This window comes from Mustela nivalis, assembly GCF_964662115.1.
Source record: "Mustela nivalis genome assembly, chromosome: 12".
Lineage (NCBI taxonomy): Eukaryota > Metazoa > Chordata > Mammalia > Carnivora > Mustelidae > Mustela > Mustela nivalis.
In genome coordinates this window covers 43657229-43675014 of record NC_139031.1, presented here as the reverse complement: position 1 = coordinate 43675014, position 17786 = coordinate 43657229, and the positions used below count along the sequence as shown (strand labels likewise).

At 44.2% G+C, this 17786-nt stretch overlaps 1 long non-coding RNA gene across 2 annotated transcripts in view; it reads right to left on the bottom strand.

The window, feature by feature from the left end:
* Positions 1–15742, bottom strand: part of LOC309844684 — a 98772-nt gene extending 83030 nt beyond the window's left edge. The window contains exon 1 of one of the 2 annotated variants that reach the window (XR_014300819.1): positions 15492–15742. This is a non-coding gene — a long non-coding RNA (uncharacterized lncRNA). The remainder of the gene's footprint in view (positions 1–15491) is intronic. The other variant, XR_014300820.1, reaches the window with a different exon arrangement.
* Between the last annotated feature and the right edge of the window lie 2044 nt (positions 15743–17786).

The following is a 17786-nucleotide window of genomic DNA, read 5'->3' as shown; positions in this document are numbered from 1 at the left end:
TCCCTGGTGATTCCTCAGTCTGAGCAGCCGCCAAATCCGCATCCCGTCTCCTATAGAGCAAAGCAAAAAGCCAGCAATAAAAAAACTAAATAGCAAATCAACAGGGTGTAGTTCTTGAACAAATGCACATTCATAATTTGTAACTGTGTAGTTATAAATCCCCTCCTAGAGCTTTGCTCTAACGACCCAAAACAGAGAGGAAGCTTTTATTTTATTTTATTTTATTTCTCCATTTGGGTATTTGGTGAAGGAGCCATGTACTTTTGCCAACAGTACAAATATTTATACTTTTTAGTACTGTCAAGCATTACTTCAGCTAGAGCAGAGTAAAGGAAAATCCATGCCTGATTTTACCAAACCCCACCTCTGCAATAAAATTCCCATTAGCCTCAGATATTAATTTTAAAGGAAAAAAAAAAAAGAGTATTCTTGATTTGTCACAAGAGATTTAAAGACGTAGGCTCCATGATCAATCCCTCAATTGCATGCGTGTGTGTATGAGTGTACCATATAAATCTCACCCCAAATCTTCTCTCTACCCAACCTCAAGTACACAATACTTGGCAAAAGGCAGAATGTTCTGTGGCCCATTTCATTGCAAGCTCAACCCTAATCAGGGGTAGTAGGAAGAGAGGTCCACAGAAAGAGAATTCCAGCACAGAAATTACGTTCACCATTCAGACATGATTGGCTCCTAACAACGTGGCTCCTTTATCATGGTGCTTTGTATGAACAAATTATCTGGAAGTGCCAACCCACACTGACCAACCGGACTCCCTGTATTGATAGAAATGCTCTAAGTCTGTGAGGTTCAGTATGGTGGGCACTAGCCACCTTATATCTCCTGAGCACTTGAAATGTGGCTGGTGGCACTGTGGACAGTGCCTACTTTAATACGGAGCAAAGGCTTGAAATATAAAGGTACCTAATTTTGGAGGCTGTGGATGGAAACAATCTACCATCCAAGCAGTTGGATTGGGTATAGTGTAGCAGGTGATTTTAAGTTGGAAGATACCTTAGCATTCTTCATGGGGCAGAGACAGGAAGGAGGGTTCAGAAACTCCAAGTGAAACGCCAGATGTTAAATAACCACAATAATGGAATTAGATTTCCAGCAATGCTTGGGAAAGCTCTGGACAGGAAACTCCAATCAATAGGCAAACCTGTGCTCAGATGCTTTTGGTTTTGAGAGAGCCAGGCTAAGTGACCAGCCACAGCCGTGGCTGCACAGAGAAGACTCAGCTGAAAGGGGAGAAAATGGAGAGATGAGACCGTCTGACAACTGCCCTGTGCTGGATGCTTTTCTCCATGGGCCCCCGTTTCGTCCTCTTCACAACAGTCCCACTCACAGGCAGCAGGAAGGGGAAACAGTCTCAGAAAAGAGCGAGCCCAAGTCTCACACGACTAGTAAGTATAACCCCTGGGGTTCGAACCGTGTCGTCTTTGCACCAAAATCCCTGAGAAGGTGCTGTGTCCCTCTTCGGATAAGGACTTCCTCTGGCAGACTGCTTGCGTACCTGCCTCAGCCCTTGACCCTTCCCTCCCAGCATTCGCTTTAGCCCCGCCCTCTGTGAGTCCACACCCCCCCCCCGCCCCCCGCACAGCAGGTGCTCTCAGGCCCTCCGCCCAGCCCCAGCCCCCACACCTTGCCTCCAGGTGGACTGAAGGCACGCTGCTCTCCTGCTCTCACTTCACTCCAACCTGTCGTTCCAGGTCAACCACACTGCTGTCACGGTCTTTGACTCCAAGTTCTATGTTCTTCTTTTGGTGTAAAATTTAATTACCACATCCATTCAACAAACACTTCTTGAACACAGGGACGGGACACACACCAGACACAGCGGTGGAAAGTGCTCACCGGGAGTTCAGCGTCCAGGAGGATGGGATGAAGCATAAATAATTCAATTAAGTATTTATACTGACTAAGCCAGGGTTATGGGAACTTGTAACCAGGGAGCCTGGCCTCATCTTGGAGGGAAGGTGGTCAGAAAAGTCTTCCTTAAAGGAATGATATTTGCACCAAGGTCTAAAGGCTACGTGAGTGTTAACCAGGTAAACTCTCTCAAAACGCTGGGAGGACCTGGCCCGGGATCTGACTGTGTCATTTTGGAACCTATGTCAGAGCTCTTAGGGGCAGTTTTCTTATTTGGAACTTCTGGGGGTTATATTAATTTATTCCTGCATTCCTTGGGTATTTTGGGATCATCTGCTGTTTTCTGAGCACTGAGGGTTCAGCGATAAAGTAAGACATGGTCCCAGGCTTCCCAGAGCTCACATCATCCTAGAGGAAGCTGTCAGCAAAATATGATGACCTCCTATGTGCTAGATAAATGACGGCTCCGGGACCTGGAAGAGTTGGGGTTAGGGAGAGACTAAGTGCTGCCAGGGAGGTCTTAGAAGAACTCAAAAAGGAGGTGACATCTGAGCTTGCTTTGAAAAAAAAAAAAAAAAGAAAAGAAAAAGAATGGAAAGCAAGCACTTCAGTCCTAGGGACACACGAGCAAAAGCAAAGAGGTTCATAAAGGAAGTACAAAATAATAGAAGCTTTTCAGTAAAAGTTGGTTTTCTTTATGCATTCTGTTGAACAACGTTGGTCTTCTACTTGGGACTTCCTGGCATGGCTTCCCCTGCCCAGAGACCCTGGGGACGGGCTCAGTCGGAGTTCACTTGGAGTGAATAAATTCCATTCGCTCCTTACCAAACGCTTCAGTCTGGCATGAGTGACGAATTTCATAAAACCTCAACTCCTAATATACCACAAGCACGCACAGAGTAGCCATGGGGTGAGGAGCCAGAAAGAGAAAAGAGTAAAAGAGGTTTTTGCATTTTCACTGCTTGCGTGACCCTTTTTCAATTTAGCAGTAACAATAAATTTAGCCTCAGCAAAACCTGCTAAATCTGAATCCAAAGGACCCAGTAAGTGACTTACTCTTCCACATCAAGGAAAAGCTGCTCACACCAAGGGCACTGGAGAAAGGGAAGACTATAACCTCAAAGATGCCCGTCCAGAATGTTGGCTGAAGGCCAACTCCAGACCCTAAGTTCAGTCCAGTAAAGAGAACAGGATCAGGCAAGTGAGAGATGCTGAACCTCAGAGGAAAAATACTAGAGGTTTCCTCTTTAACCCACGATCCAGAGTAGTTATGTTTTTCTGATAGAGTCCACTAGAGGAGGCAAAGCAATTTAAACTTTCACCAGGACCATTCTGTAGAAAAAGCCTACACACCTAATTTTCAAGCACAGAGAGACACCTGGGGAGGACATGTAATGCAATGGGGCGCTCTGGAACTACACCCCGGGGGTATGACTAGGAAGACTAACAGCTTGGTCATTCCCCAGCTACACCTTCTGTGGCAAGTTCCTCAGCCTCCCTTCGCCTCAATGTCTTTGTCTGTAAAAACGATTTGTTAGACCTTCCTTGCCAGGTTGATGGGACAAGTAATTGAGATCTGCTTTAGAAACCTCTGGTTCCTCAAGATATTAATTCAGTTTTAGTTCATTTCTCCTCCCCACGTTCTCTTGGTGTCTGTGGTCTCACCAACAGATACTGTGCTACATGAAATCACACACATGTGTGCAGGCACAAGAGCCCATACTCAACACACACACACACACACACTCACACACACTGATCCTTTCAGCTCTATAGAAATGTTTCAGAATCACTGACCTCCAATCTCAATTCTTGGGTTCAATTTCTGCTCCCTCCACTCTACTTCCTCCTCATTCCCTTCACCAGGCTTCCAGCCACGCCCCCTCCAGGGCCCCTCAGGGTCACCCAGTGCCATGCCAGCCCCTGTTCCCATCCACCTGTCACCCCACCACCCTTCCGCCTCTCTGACCTCTGAGCTTTCCTCTAACAGCACGCGGTTTATTCAGTCCATGAGCCCTGCAAGTGTGGGAAAGAAGAACTGGGCTTCCCCGCCAGCTCAGTTAAATTAGCATTTGCAAAGTACCCCTTTTTAGTTTTTCAACTGAAGAGGTACCTGCACACTCTGGGGCAAGGACTTTATTAGCTGCTGCGAGGAGGCTGAATGGTTTCTGTCCTCTGTGAGGAAGGGGAAACACAGAAGTCCATAGGATTTGATGTGATGCCTGCAATACCAGGTACCCATTCGGGGGGGCAGCGGTCACACCTAGGAGTGGCCCAGAAAGGCTTAAGGATGAGACGACAGAGGAAAACGGATAGGAAGGGTGGACAAAAGAAAAAGCAACCCAGCAGAGGAAGGAAACAACAAAAGAAATAGACCAGAAATAGCCAGGTAAGATCTAAAGAGATAAAAAATGCAAGCTTCGGGGTAATGAAACTGGCCAAATGCAGGTGGGCGCATCCTGGAGGGCCGTGCAGGCCCCCAGAGGAAACAGACCTTCATTGTCCTGTTGATGGGAAGCCTTTGGACGGTCTTGCAGGAAGGAATGACAATGAATGGTTCGTGTTTCCGGCCCAGTGGGGAGTGTCTCAGGGAGGCCGGAGAGGCATCGGCATGGGACCTGCAGGACCCTGACCAAGCTTCAGGAAGCCCACGGGAACCTTCGAGTCCCTAAGGATGGAATGAGAGCTTGAGAGATCAGGGTGTGGGGTAGCTTAGCTCTTCTCAGAAGCTCCCACCCACCGTTAGTCAGAAATCACCTCCTAATACAACTAAGTACCACATGTTTGGGGGCGGGGGATGGCACGTTTCACTAAGCACTAAGGCAAAATATTTCCAGGAACACCTTGCACCAAATTCACCTCTTGTCAGGGGTTGATTTGGTCCATAGTCTGGCTCAGGGAGGGGGCAGGAAGGGGAATGGAGGACATTTCCTTTCCCTGATTTGTCTGTTTGCATTGCTTATTTTCCCAGAGTTCCATAACCTCCTTCAATTCCAAATCCAAAAAAGCAGGGTGTTATTCAGAAGGATCTTGCCCTAGTGGAGAAGGAAGTGTTGCTGTAAAGGGTACATCATCCCAAAGACTGATCGCCTTTTGGTGAGCACACACAGACAGATGTTCCCACACCCACTCAGATGTTCCCACTCATGGTGTGGGGTCAGCAAGCCCAGATATGGGATGTTGGAGGAGGGCCCTGAGTATTTCATTTCCTTAAGACACTTACCTGTAAAAGTTCCTCTTTTTTCTCCCTCTAGGTTTTATTCATCTTACAGTGGTAGCGGCGGAATTATGATAAGTAGCTGATTTGGGACTGTTTTTGAGGGACTCAGTCATTTTTAGACACCAATGGTGAGGCTTAATTTTATTTGTCAACCTGGGTAGGCTATGGTGCCCAATCGTGTGAACAAACACTAGTACAGATGTTGCTGAGTAAGTATTATTAAGATGTGATTAACACCGAAGTCAACAGATTTTGAGTGAAGCATAATGTAAGTGGAACTCCTTTAGTCCCTTGAAGACCTTAAGAACAAAAACTGAAGTTTCCCAAAGAAGAAGAAATTTGGCCTCCAGATGGCAGCATAGAAACACTGCCTGAGCTTCAAGCCTGCTGGCCTGCCCTGCAGATTTCAAACATGTCAAACCCCACAATCCATGAGCCAATTCCTTAAATTTGTATCTCTGTCACTCGTTCCTCTAAAGAACTCTGACTTGACACAACCAGTCACTTCGAACTCTTCAGTCCCACCATTTGTGTTTGGTTTCTTTTAAATTTAACGATATAGCTAAAATCAAGAATAGTGAAACTGTCAACCCAAGGAAGACGTTGGGGATTAATGGCTGGATGTTCTTGAATCTGATTCTCACAAGATAGGTTTGGTAGAACCCCTGAGGTCTCATTGATTAGGGGAGAGGGGGACAGCTGAGTTGGGTGGGTGGGACCAGTGATTCATCCTGATACTGAGGTGAGATTCTGAGGTGCGGCTCTTGTTCTAGGGACACATGTCAGGCTCTGAGTTTGGAATTTCCATCCTTAAGGGCAAGTCATTCCATATGGTTGTCCCCCGCAAAAGAATAAGAGTAGTTGCCATTCTGCTGACATCCATTTTCTTTTGCTCCTCAGATGAAGGTGAAAGTTTCTGTCCCCAAAAAGAATCAATATTCATTAAATATATTGACTTATAATGCCTAATTTGTTACCTCTCAAATGGATAGAGATTGAGGGTCTCCTTGTCTACTCCCAGTGCTTCCTTCCAAATTACCTGGATAACATTTGAGCCCCAGCATTAAAATAGTGACCTTGGGCAGGGATCTCCCTACTGGTTCAGGCTTTTGGGAGCTGATGACATCTGTGGAACATAGGACACAGTCATGTCAACATTCTGCAGAGGGGCTGGAGAGAGGACCATGGCCATGATGGCTAGAATTCCCAACCCAAAAAGTGCATTCCTATGCGGTACCCTCTTAAATATCTCATGGGAGAGAGCAGCTATGATGATTCTCAGGAAACAGATAAAGAAACCAATGTAAATTGTACCCCAATTGTGCCCAAATCTGCACAGGTAGTCAGCACTTGTCCTGGAACTGGACTCGACTCTTTTGTTCTGAGTCCTTGTCCATTGCTTATTAATATTCCTGTCCTTCTGGAATTCCATGGGACAAATGTCTCCACTATGTACGCGTCCTTTCAAAATTACTAGTAAAACACCGGCATGCTTCTTTCACATATGAAAATGTTTCCGATATTTCAAAATAAAAAAAAAAAAACTCCACCCTCCCCAGCCTCCTGGAAATTAAGATGTTTTTATAAGGTGTTGGATGTACAGCTCTTTATTGAGCAACTACTGCGAAGAAGACACTGTGAGAGTTGATGTGAGGTGTGGTGGGGTGAGGTCTGGAGCCGACAACCAAGAAAGAATTCTTGAGGCATCTTTAGTGCAAAATGGTGGTTTATTAAACCTCCAGGACGGGACCGTGGGCAGAAAGAGCTGCTGGAAGGGAGCTGTGAGGGACGGCTGATTATATGCTAGGGGGCTGCGGGTGGTAGGGAAAAAGGGAGTTTTCTGAGAAAGAATTTTCATATGTTAAAGAAGACTCACAGGATCCCAGAGACCTTGCCATTGTCAAGTTAAGGCTGTTCACCCCTCTAGTAAGGCATTAGCAGTAGGATAGTTGGGAGCTTCCTGGAGGAATGTCCCCTTCCTCCTGTCACAGGTCCTTATCAATGGGCTGCAGGTTTCAAAGAAATTCAATTTTATTTACATTTCCTTCTGCCTCAGCCTTCCTCAATTTTATGGGGGGAAAGGTGATGTGAACCCTTCAGGAAACTGAGTTATGGGTCTCTGGAAGTCAGGCTGTTGATAAGAAAGCTTCTTCCTTGTCAATCACCAGGACTCGTGCCAACTGAGGCAGACTCATGTCCGGCAGGACTGTGATCTCTACTAGTTAACTATTCATTTTTTCCTTGCCTTAGCTTTAGGACAGCCAGGAATGAGGAATGGCACACATATCCTATCTGAGGGGGCAGGGCTGTGGGGTTTCAACTTCTGCTTTATCCTCAGCTTGCCTACTGTTCCCTCATCAGTCCCTGCTCTGGTCAGAAAAGGGTCCCAAGACCCTGGCAACCGGCTGAGGTCACAAAGTAAAAGCATCCCTTGGCTCCCAATCAGAAGTCTTCTCCAGGCTCCTCCCTACTGTTCTTTAACACAATTAAGAGTGCATTAAAGCTACGCTTCCCAAACTGTGCACCAAGGAACCCTGGGGTGCCGTGGGATATTTTACATTTCTGAGGGAAACACAGCAATACTTGATACTACCAGCGCCAGGCGGTTCACAATTTCAGAATGTCTTATCTTTTTGAAGCTGAGTTTTTGACTGTTGTGCTAAAGAGTGAGTATCACACACAAAATACTGATATGGGGCAGGAAATGAAGGTGGTGGTGTCCACACTGATTCCAAGGTGTCAGAAGTTGTGCAGGGCTGGGGTGCACCTATATCCTACTGGCAAATAATGGCGGTTATTTAAGAATAGAATTAATTTACCAAAGTTTTCCTTCAATTTATCTATACAATTTTTTCAAATGGCTACTAAGTTCTAAGAACAGAACACCGAATATTTTGTGTGAAGCTAACAACTTAAAACTCAGAAGAGAAATGTCTTTCGCCTTGGAGTCCCGAGAAAAAGCTCCTAAGACAGAAAGTCTGGGAACCTCTGCAGAGGAAAGCCTGGCTCCTGGAACAGTGCTCCAGCACCTTGCTGTCACCCGTGAGCTCAGGAGAATCATAGAATCATCTGCCCAACCCAGTCCAGAACTGGATTTTTCACCAGGCCAGAGGGCCCCAGGGCATCCTCACACTCTCCATTCACATTTGAAAAGCTCTGCATTCAGTGTCCAAAGGGACACTGAAACCCAGGACTCCAGGCTCCTAACCAGACCACACAGCGAGTATCTCCTGCAGTCAGAATTCGGATCCACCCCCTCACGTCATTGACATTTACTAGCTCTGGATCTTGGGTTATATCCCGAAATTTGAGCCTCTGTTTCTTTACCTGCTGAGTGAGAATAATGACCAGATCCTGGCTCTGGTCTGGCTCTCATTTAACTTTAATAAAAGTTAAATGAGATAAAAGTTTTAATAAAAACTTTTATTAAAGTTAAATGAGATAACACAAAGTAGAAAGCCTGGCCCAGATAGATAGTCCATAAACAATTGTTCTTGTTGCTTTTTTTTTTCCCCTGCACCTGTGAAGGGTCACAATTGCTGAAGAAATCAAATTTGATCGATGATCACATCTATTACAATAGCCAAGCCATTGCAAATACACACTTTACAGGTCTTATACTGAGGGGTGCTTCCGGGAAATGTGTATAGGTTTGCCTTAGGAATTTCGTTGTGTCCTTACAATGATGGCAAATGCTGCAGGCATTTGGGGCAGAGGACTTGCTGTGGAGGGATGTGTGTGTGTGTGGTAAAATACACACAGTTACCATTTTAACCATTTTTAAACATACAGTTCCGTGGTCTTGGGTTGTGCAGTCGTCACCAGCGTCCACCTCCAGAACTTTCTTCATCTTGTTAAACTGAAATTCTATACCCATTAAGTGGTAACTCCTCATTCCCCCTCCCCCAGCCTTTGGCAGCCACCATTCTTCCTGTCTGTCTCCTGAATTTGATGACTTGACTCTCTGCAGTACTTCATACCAACGCCATCATACAATTCTCATCTTTTTGGAACTGGCTTGTGTCCCTTAGCATAATGTCCTCAAGGTTCATTCATGCTGTCACTTGTGGCAGAATTTCCTGCTTTTTTAAGGCTGAATAAAAGTCTATTATGTGGCTATCCCACAGTTTGCTTATCTGTCCTTCTGTCTACAGACTCTTGGGTTGCTTCCTGCTTTTGATTCTTTAAATTATATACCCAGAAGTAGAACTGGATCATATTGTTATTTTATTTTTAATTTTTTGAGGCGTTACTCTACTGTTTTCCACGGCAGCTGTACCATTTTACATTCCCACCAGCAGTGCACAAGGTGTGGGATTTGGTTTTGAGTTGTTTTCCAAAAGCGGCAGGAATGAATGGCCTGCCTGATAGACAAGGGCACATTCTCCCCTAAGACTGTGCGGTCCCTGCCTCGCTCCTACTGGATCCACTGCACACTTAGGGCGGTGCCTGAAAAGTAGAGGAGCCCAGTACATGATTGCAGACTCAAAGAGAAGGTTTTCAGCCAGCCTCCTCTCGACTATCCTGACCCTTGTCGCGGAGTGCTTCTTTTCTTCCTACACACCACCGCCACCTGCTGGAAGAAGTTCACATTGCAGTTGCCCGGCAAATGTGTGTGTCTTCAATATGCCGTAAATGCGGATTTGGAACCTGCATATTCAGAGATTCTTGTGATCCTTTAGATAGGTTGAGACTTACTTCGGCTTTGTAAAAATTTTTAATTATAAATTAAAATGTCACAGAATTAAGAGAATGGGTGCACAAGAAAAGTGTGTGTGTGTGCGTGTGGTGTGAGTGGGATTGAACCAGGATGACATTCTACATAATGAAAATAGTTATATGGAGGAAAGCCCTGTGAAGAAATGGAATATGGCAAAGTGTGGACAATGGTATGAAAAGATGCAAGAGGCCAGGCAGGACAGGGCCAGCCTTGGGGCTCTTTAAAAGTGGCCACTTAGGGGCACCGGGCTGGCTCAGTGGACAGAGTATGTGACTCTTGATTATGAGGCCCTGAGTTTAAGCCCCATGTTGGGTATAGTGTTTACAAAAAAAAAAAAAAAAAAAAAAAAAGAAGAGGCCACTTAGTGCAGGTGATGCTCTAGTTACAAATTATTTGTTCATTATAACAACTCGTCTGATTCTACCTTAGCTGCAGGAAAAAATTAATGAACATTACTACCGTTAACCAAGTTTGGTCTCTTTATATTCCTATATAATAAAACTGTGACTTCTGAAACCTTGAACCAAGAATTTAGCTGTTAAAAAAATTTTAGCTTTTCAGTAGTTCAAACTGACCTTTCCCAAATAATAGTCTGAATTCATTTTCTCACATATGAAATATCATCTCCACTCCAAAGACTTCATACCTTAGAATAATAAGTCTAAAGCCTAAACATGTATCTATTTTTTCTGCAATAACTATTGCAAAATACTCTGATTTTGGTCATCATTAATAAGGAGAGAAATGGACAGGAGTTTTATTTTTTTTTTAAGATTTTATTTATTTATTTGACAGAGAGAGATTACAAGTAGGCAGAGAGGCAGGCAGAGAGAGAGAGGAGGAAGCAGGCTCCCCGCTGAGCAGAGAGCCCAATGCGGGACTCGATCCCAGGACCCTGAGATCATGACCCGAGCTGAAGGCAGCGGCTTAACCCACTGAGCCACCCAGGTGCCCCTGGACAGGAGTTTTAAGTCTGGCTTGCCTCAGCGGACTATTATATAGGTTAAATAAAGAGATTATAAAGCCTGAAAACCTAGTAGGTGCTTTCTCATTAGACTGGGGTTTTTCTTCCAGTCCCCCATCTGTGCCCCGTCTCCCTCAATCCATATTAGTATTAGAAATGTTTCATTTTCATATGAAAAAAACTTCAACTTTTAGAAAGCATTATTTGAAAAAAAAATGTGTAACTAGAAAAAGTCACCATGAATTCAACAACATTAAAAGCATATTCTTTACTTACAGTACCATCCACAAAAATTAGAGAAAAAATATATCCTTACATGAATATAGATATGTGTGTGTATGTACCTGATATGCCTTCCTTTTGTAAAGTCTTTGGATGGAAATAAAACTTTATCCTATTAATGATAGGGAGTGGAATAAAATATCAAAAACCATAAAAGAACTCCAGAGGTATTTTAGAAATAAGCAGATTCAGTAATCTAGAGACCAGCAGGTTTGCCCTTTCCATCTGACCCAAAATAAAAAGCCTAAAGCGCAAATACAGTAATAAGGCATGTAGATCAATTTATCACCAGCCAGAATCCATATGCTATAAAAGAAAGTAAAGCTTTGCATAGTTTTGAATACACAGTTTGCAGAAATTTGAAAGTAAACATTGATTGTTGGGGGGGTGCCAAGTTCTGAAATAAAGAGCCTCACGTCTCTGTGGGTTATTACAGGAAAGCATGGCTTCCTGTCGCACCACAGGGCAGTGTGGGTTGGTGGCCCTGCAGGGGACTGGGGGAGAGGAGGAGGAGACTCTCCCCTGTGCTCACTCAGGCACCTTCCATCTCAAGGTTCCACTCACCCCTAGCCTCAGCACCCTCCACCGCACCACCCACTGCATCCAGCGGCTGATAAGACCACAGAGAAATTGTTAAGAATTGTGCAGAAGGTTTTGGGAATGAGCTGGAGATGTAGGCATCACTTCCCTGCGTTCTATTGGCCAGAAATGAGTCACGCGGCCCACGTGACTGCAAGGGATTCCGAGAAACAAAGTCTAGCAGGTGGCCAGAAGAAAAGAAAACCAGTTTGGCAAACTGTCTGCCTCAGCGCCCCTCATCTCCCCTCCTCCAGGAAAATGTGTAAAATCCTAGAATTACTATCCTCACCCAAAAGTAACCAAGCAGGCCCCAGCTGAGAGTTTCAGCAGCAGTCCTCGAACCGGACGTGCCCCTCCATGTGCAGCACAAAGGTTTCCCAAGTGGCACATGGACACAGGACATTCTACATGACTTCTTTTCCCAACTTTTAACTTTACTCTCATCCCTAAAACTGAGCGGCCTGAGAACTGGTCTGCATGTTTGCATGGGTGTCCATTTTCCATCTCAGTCTGCGAAGGGAAGGCTCGCCACAGAAGGTCAGGCAGCCGTGGAAGACCCATCAAAGTGCTAAGCAAAGCCTTCTGTCTTGAGCATTTTGCTCTGAAGGGTCCCAATGAGACAGGCGAACTCCCTTCCTGTTGCTTTAGGGAACTCCCTTTCTTTGGGGGGATATGGGCAAAGAAGTCACCCACCACCCCACGCTCCGATTACCCAAAGAAAAGAATAATATTGACGAAGCCATATAATATGAGGGCTTCTGTTTTCCCAAGTGGTGATTGACTAACATGTAGACTCTTAATGGAGGAGTTAAAGCAGAAGAACTAGGTTCTTGTCAAACGGAGTCGGAGAATGAATCTCGTGCCCAAAGCAGAGTGAGTAAAGCAATAGAAGTTTATTAGGTGAGGCTACAGGGGAAAAACTCTCAGGACTGAGAGGGGTCCCAACAGGGTTGGCACTGAGGACTTATAGGATTGGTCTTTTACAGAAAGTTAACCAGGAACCTTAAATCTTTCTGACTTCTCTACTAGCAACACCACTGATTAAGGACTAGTGATAACATCTTTAATGGCTTCCTTCTTTTTAGGGTCTGGTTATTTTCTGTTGACCACAGGAGACTGTCATAAATAAGACTCCCCCCTCAGACACTTAGGGCAGGGTGGTCTGGTGCATTCCAGGTTTTCTTACACCTCATTTTGGGGATTTCTGAGAGCCTCATCATAGCGCCCCCTACCTACTTCTCTCCACTTAGCCCTGCCTATCTTTTCAGAGTCTGGGTAAAACTTTTTGGTGCACCTGAAAAAATTGAGCAGGTGAGTCACTCTAATGCCTGGCTTATAGATCTTTCCAAATCATGTCATTTTCACTATTTCACTGGCAATAAAGTTGAAATAGGACCTATTTAAACTATCAGAATAATTATTTGGTGCTAGATTACCAGTGTTTATTTTTGGCACATTATGCACATGAAGTTCGAAGATTTAAGGACTTCAATAAAACTTCGTCTATTTCCACATCTTTATTTATGTGAACCAGTTTTCTCAAACATTGTCTCAATGCTAAAAATGAGAGTGTATCATTTCAGCAATAGATAATATTTATCAATGGGGTCATAATCTAATGAAGAAAAAAAGATTTATTGTCTCATTAAGAAACACATTTCCATCAAAATTGTACATTTTAGGGCTATATAATATGTATTATATTTTTAAGTTTTAGCCTTTTCTGCTCTAAACCTAAATACATCCAATTATTTTCAGTATTATTAGTTTTCTCACTCTTTTATTAATAAGGACTCTTTTTTTTGGACTCTTAAACTCTTCTTTCATTTTTCCTTCAGTTTTATTCTACTCTGTTTTTAACTACTTCATATCTTGTTTTTAACTACTTCATATCTTTTTTTTTAGATTTTTTAAAAATTTATTTGATACAGACAGAGATCACAAGTAGGCAGAGGGGCAGACAGAGAGAGAGGGGGAAGCAGGCTCCCCGCTGAGCAGAGAGCCCCATACGGGGCTCGATCCCAGGACCCTGAGATAACGACCTGAGCCGAAGGCAGAGGCTTAACCCACTGAGCCACCCAGGCGTCCCTTTATACCTTATTTTTAATTTTTGGTTTCTGGTTTATCTTCAGCTATTTCTATTCATTTTCATCTTTTAGATTCTGCTAACCAGGGGACTGTCTTTACAGCAACCTGCATCCAGTGACGGCTTCTCTCCCTCCTGGGCAGTTGTGCCCATATCCATCCCCCCCCCCCCCCCCCCCCCCCCCCCCCGGTATGTGGCTTAGCAAAGGGCCAAGAAAAAAGGGACTGAGCGGGAGATAAAGAAGAATTCAGTACAACTGGAGTGAAAAGGATCTGGGGCGGGAACTGGCTGCAGGGGAGGCGGGGAGGAAGGTGGGAGGCAGGTCATCCGTGCCCCGTTCGCTTCCCAAAGCATTCCCTGGAGTTAACAACTCTTTCTGTTCCGGAAACACTTTATTCACAGCTGGAGCCCAGCTCTCATGCATCACACTGTTTGGTAGGGTTTGTTCATAAAGCTACCCACCCACTGGATGAGAGCTCCATGGGGACTGAGGACTGCCACTCCGCCAAGGTTGCATAGCCCCAGAACACAGCACAGTGAAGGGATTCAATCAATATTGTCCAATAAAACAATGGATGAATGGTGCTCCAAGCCAGGAAAAAGAGGCACGAATAAAGAAAATGAAAGCAGCATGGGGCGTGTATATATTTGAGGACAATGAGAGCCTACATCCTACTATTCCACTGAAAACCAACAAGGAACAAACATCTCACAGGACTTCTGTTTGCTCAAGAAAAACCCTAAGGCCGTCTGCTCGGCTGTTATCAATCGGTTGTTAACATCAACCAATAAGCCAACATCTTCCTAAGGTCTTATTTGATGATCGCTGTCTAGACTCTGCCGTTTCTGTTCTTTTAGTAACTACAGATTTCTTGGGTGCTTGGGTGGCTCAGTCGGTCAAACATCTGACTTCAGCTCAGTTCATGACCCAGGGTCCTGGAATTGAATCCCACATCAGGCTCCCTGCTCGTGGAGAGTCTGCTTCTCCCTACCTCCCGCCCCTGCTCCTGAGCTCAAGTGCTTGCTCTGTCCCCCTCTCAAATTAATAAAGAAAATCTTAAACCACCACCACAACCACAAAATTACAAATTTCTTATGAATCAGGACTTTAGGATTATATTATAACTGAATTCAAATCACACTCCCCAATCTTCCTTCACTGAAACCCAGCATTGACCCTAACTAAGATCTTTGCTTCCCACATTCTTGAAGCTTAATGTCATAGAACCCATCTATACCATCCAACGTAATGCTAAGTATCACTGGGGGAAGACCAAGTAGACCATGAACATTTCAAGATTATGCGATGGGGAATATCCAGCTCTAGCGCAAACCTTCTTCTAAGCTCCCAACCAGCAAATCAAACTCCTAAAATTGTGTGTCTTAATGGAATAACCAGTTTCCATTCTGTCTCTCGATGCTTCCTTCACCTCTCCCTTCCATCCTGCCCTCACGCACATCCATTTCGGAGACCGCTGCCTTCATCTGCCCTCACTTGTGTCGACACTCCTCCCTCAACACCCCAGCCCTGGTCTGTTGGTCCTAATTTCAAGTTAGAATCAACTCGACCTACCTTGCTGTTTCCAACACCATTCCTAGCCTGGCCTCAATCCCTCCCCACTCCTATGGTCTCTTTATTAGCTTCCCGGTTTTCTCTCTTGACCCTTTCTAGGCTATTCTCCATTCTCCAGCGACGGTGGTCTTGGTAAAATAAGAACTTTATCCCACTGGAACTGTGGTAAAAGAAATTTTAAACCTTCCTCTTACCTTCAGAATCACGTCCACAATCTTCATATGCTTCTAGGAGCACGACATGATCAGCCCTGGCTCGTCAGAGAACTTCCTCTCACGCCAGCCTCTCCACTGGTCACTGTGCTCCGGGATTGTGCGCCTCTTAGCATTTTACCAGGTGTATGCTTTCTGTTCTGCACTGTCCCCTCCCCTCCCCTACCTAACCTTCAGTTTTTTCATTCCGCTCTACCCATCAGATGCCTGCAACTGCCCTCCCACAAGCAAATAAGATGAAGAAGGCAAAGGGAGTAAAAGCAAAAAAGGCAGCTTGTGTTTTCAATGGTGTCAACAACTGAAGCAAAAAGATTGTATCAGCTCTGGACACACACACACACACACACACACACACACACACATTCTGTCCTGCAAAAAAGTAAAACAAATATTTAATGAAACTTCAGGGAAGCAGGGTCTTTTACTTAGTTAAGAATAGGCCTCAGACGTAGCAAGAGAAATGGGAACGTAACAGTAACTCAAAGAAATAGTTTATTATTATCACACAGCAGTTAAGTTCCAAGGGATGGTGTAGTGGTTCAGTGATGTAATCGGGGACACAGCTTTTTCTGTCTTTCTGCTCCCCTCCAGTTAACATGCTGGGTTTCGTTTCCATGCTCATCATTGCCTCATGGACCTAAAATGGCTGCTGTATATCCAGGTTAAAGTCAGTATTCCAGGCAAGAAGAATTGGAAGAGACAGCTTTATATCTCATTAGCAAAAACTGTGTAACCTGGCCACCCTTAAATGAAAAAAAAAAAAAAAAAAAAAAAAAAAACAAAACTGGGCAATTGAATATTAACTTTCACAGCTTCTCCAGCAAAGATAGGGAAAGGGCTTCAAAACTGAGGTTGTGCCAGCCTGCGAGCATACTAGGGATAATCAATAGAAATTAAAGGTGCTATAATGGCAATATAATTAAATGGTGTTAGAAATAAAAGGGTTATTTATTCTCCTATACAAAATGTCATGGACATTGATTTAGAGTTCTGTCTTTAGTTTTTAAAAACGATTTTATTTATTTGAGAGAGAGATAGCACAGAAGGAGAGTGAAAGGGAGAAGCCGACTCCGCACTGAGCAGAGAGGCCTGAGGTGGGGCTCGATCCCGGGACCAGGACCAGAGCTGAAGTCAAGACGCCCAAACAACTAAGCCACCCAGGTACCCCTAGAGTTCTATCTTTATTATATTTATCAGGATTTCTATAATTTGTTTCCCAGTATTTCCCCCAACTATATTTTCTTCATAGGATAAAGATCCTTCTCATTTATATTTATATTTAATATATAGTTTTATATTCATATGTATAATTTCAACAATAAAACTATCCAAGAACCTATGCCCTGTGTTTGACAGTAGACTCCACCTGTACAGAAGTGTAGCAGCATCATCAGAGCGAGCATGGTATTCTCTGCAACCTGCCCGCTCTTTCGAATCCAAGAAGATTCAACATTCATCCCCCTAAAAACCATCCCCATGAAATGGTCTGGGAACTCAGCAAACAGCTCGCGCCTCTAGATGCCGCCAGGTGGCAGCACAGCACAAGAAGTGAGTGCGATTCGGTCCCTAACTCCAGGCCACATAACTAAACCCCTAGGATTCCTCACCCACAGCCTTGTGCCACCAGCTCATCACGGCTTCAGCCCCATCAACAGAAATGGGCAAGGCGGCATGCCCTTTCAGTGACACGTTGCATTTGGCTTATTAACATTCACATTCTCTTCAGGTGGAAGACTGTTGACTGAAAACACAACTGTGTTGTCTAATGCAACACCACTGCCCCAAGCATTTTTAGCCTATTTTAGGAAATGATGAGATCGCACTCTGATATTTGTTTCCAAAACTCTGGGTCTTGTGGGACCCCCTTGGGTCAGTGTTTGTGGGACAGAAGGGCCTACGTGAACGACCTACTTTTAAGGGTGAGACTCCAGGTTCTAGAGCCGTATTCCATTCTACTCCAGGAATTTTGAGTCTGAAGAAACGGAGACACATAGGAGCAACCAAGTAGGTTTTTGTTTTTTGTTTTTTGTTGTTGTTGTTTTTTGTTTTTTGTTTTTTTTTTTAGAAAAGTATAATGATACTTCAATCTTTAAACATACACTTCTTTTTCTGAATCAACTGAGATTTTGAAACATAAAGCGATATTGAATCAGCAGAGAATTAGAGTGAAAGCGAAATGGGGTTATATCTTCATCCATGGACGATACATTTCTATTCTGATTTTAACAGAATAGAAACTCCAATACATTGGAACCAATTTCATGGAGCTCTGTGTTG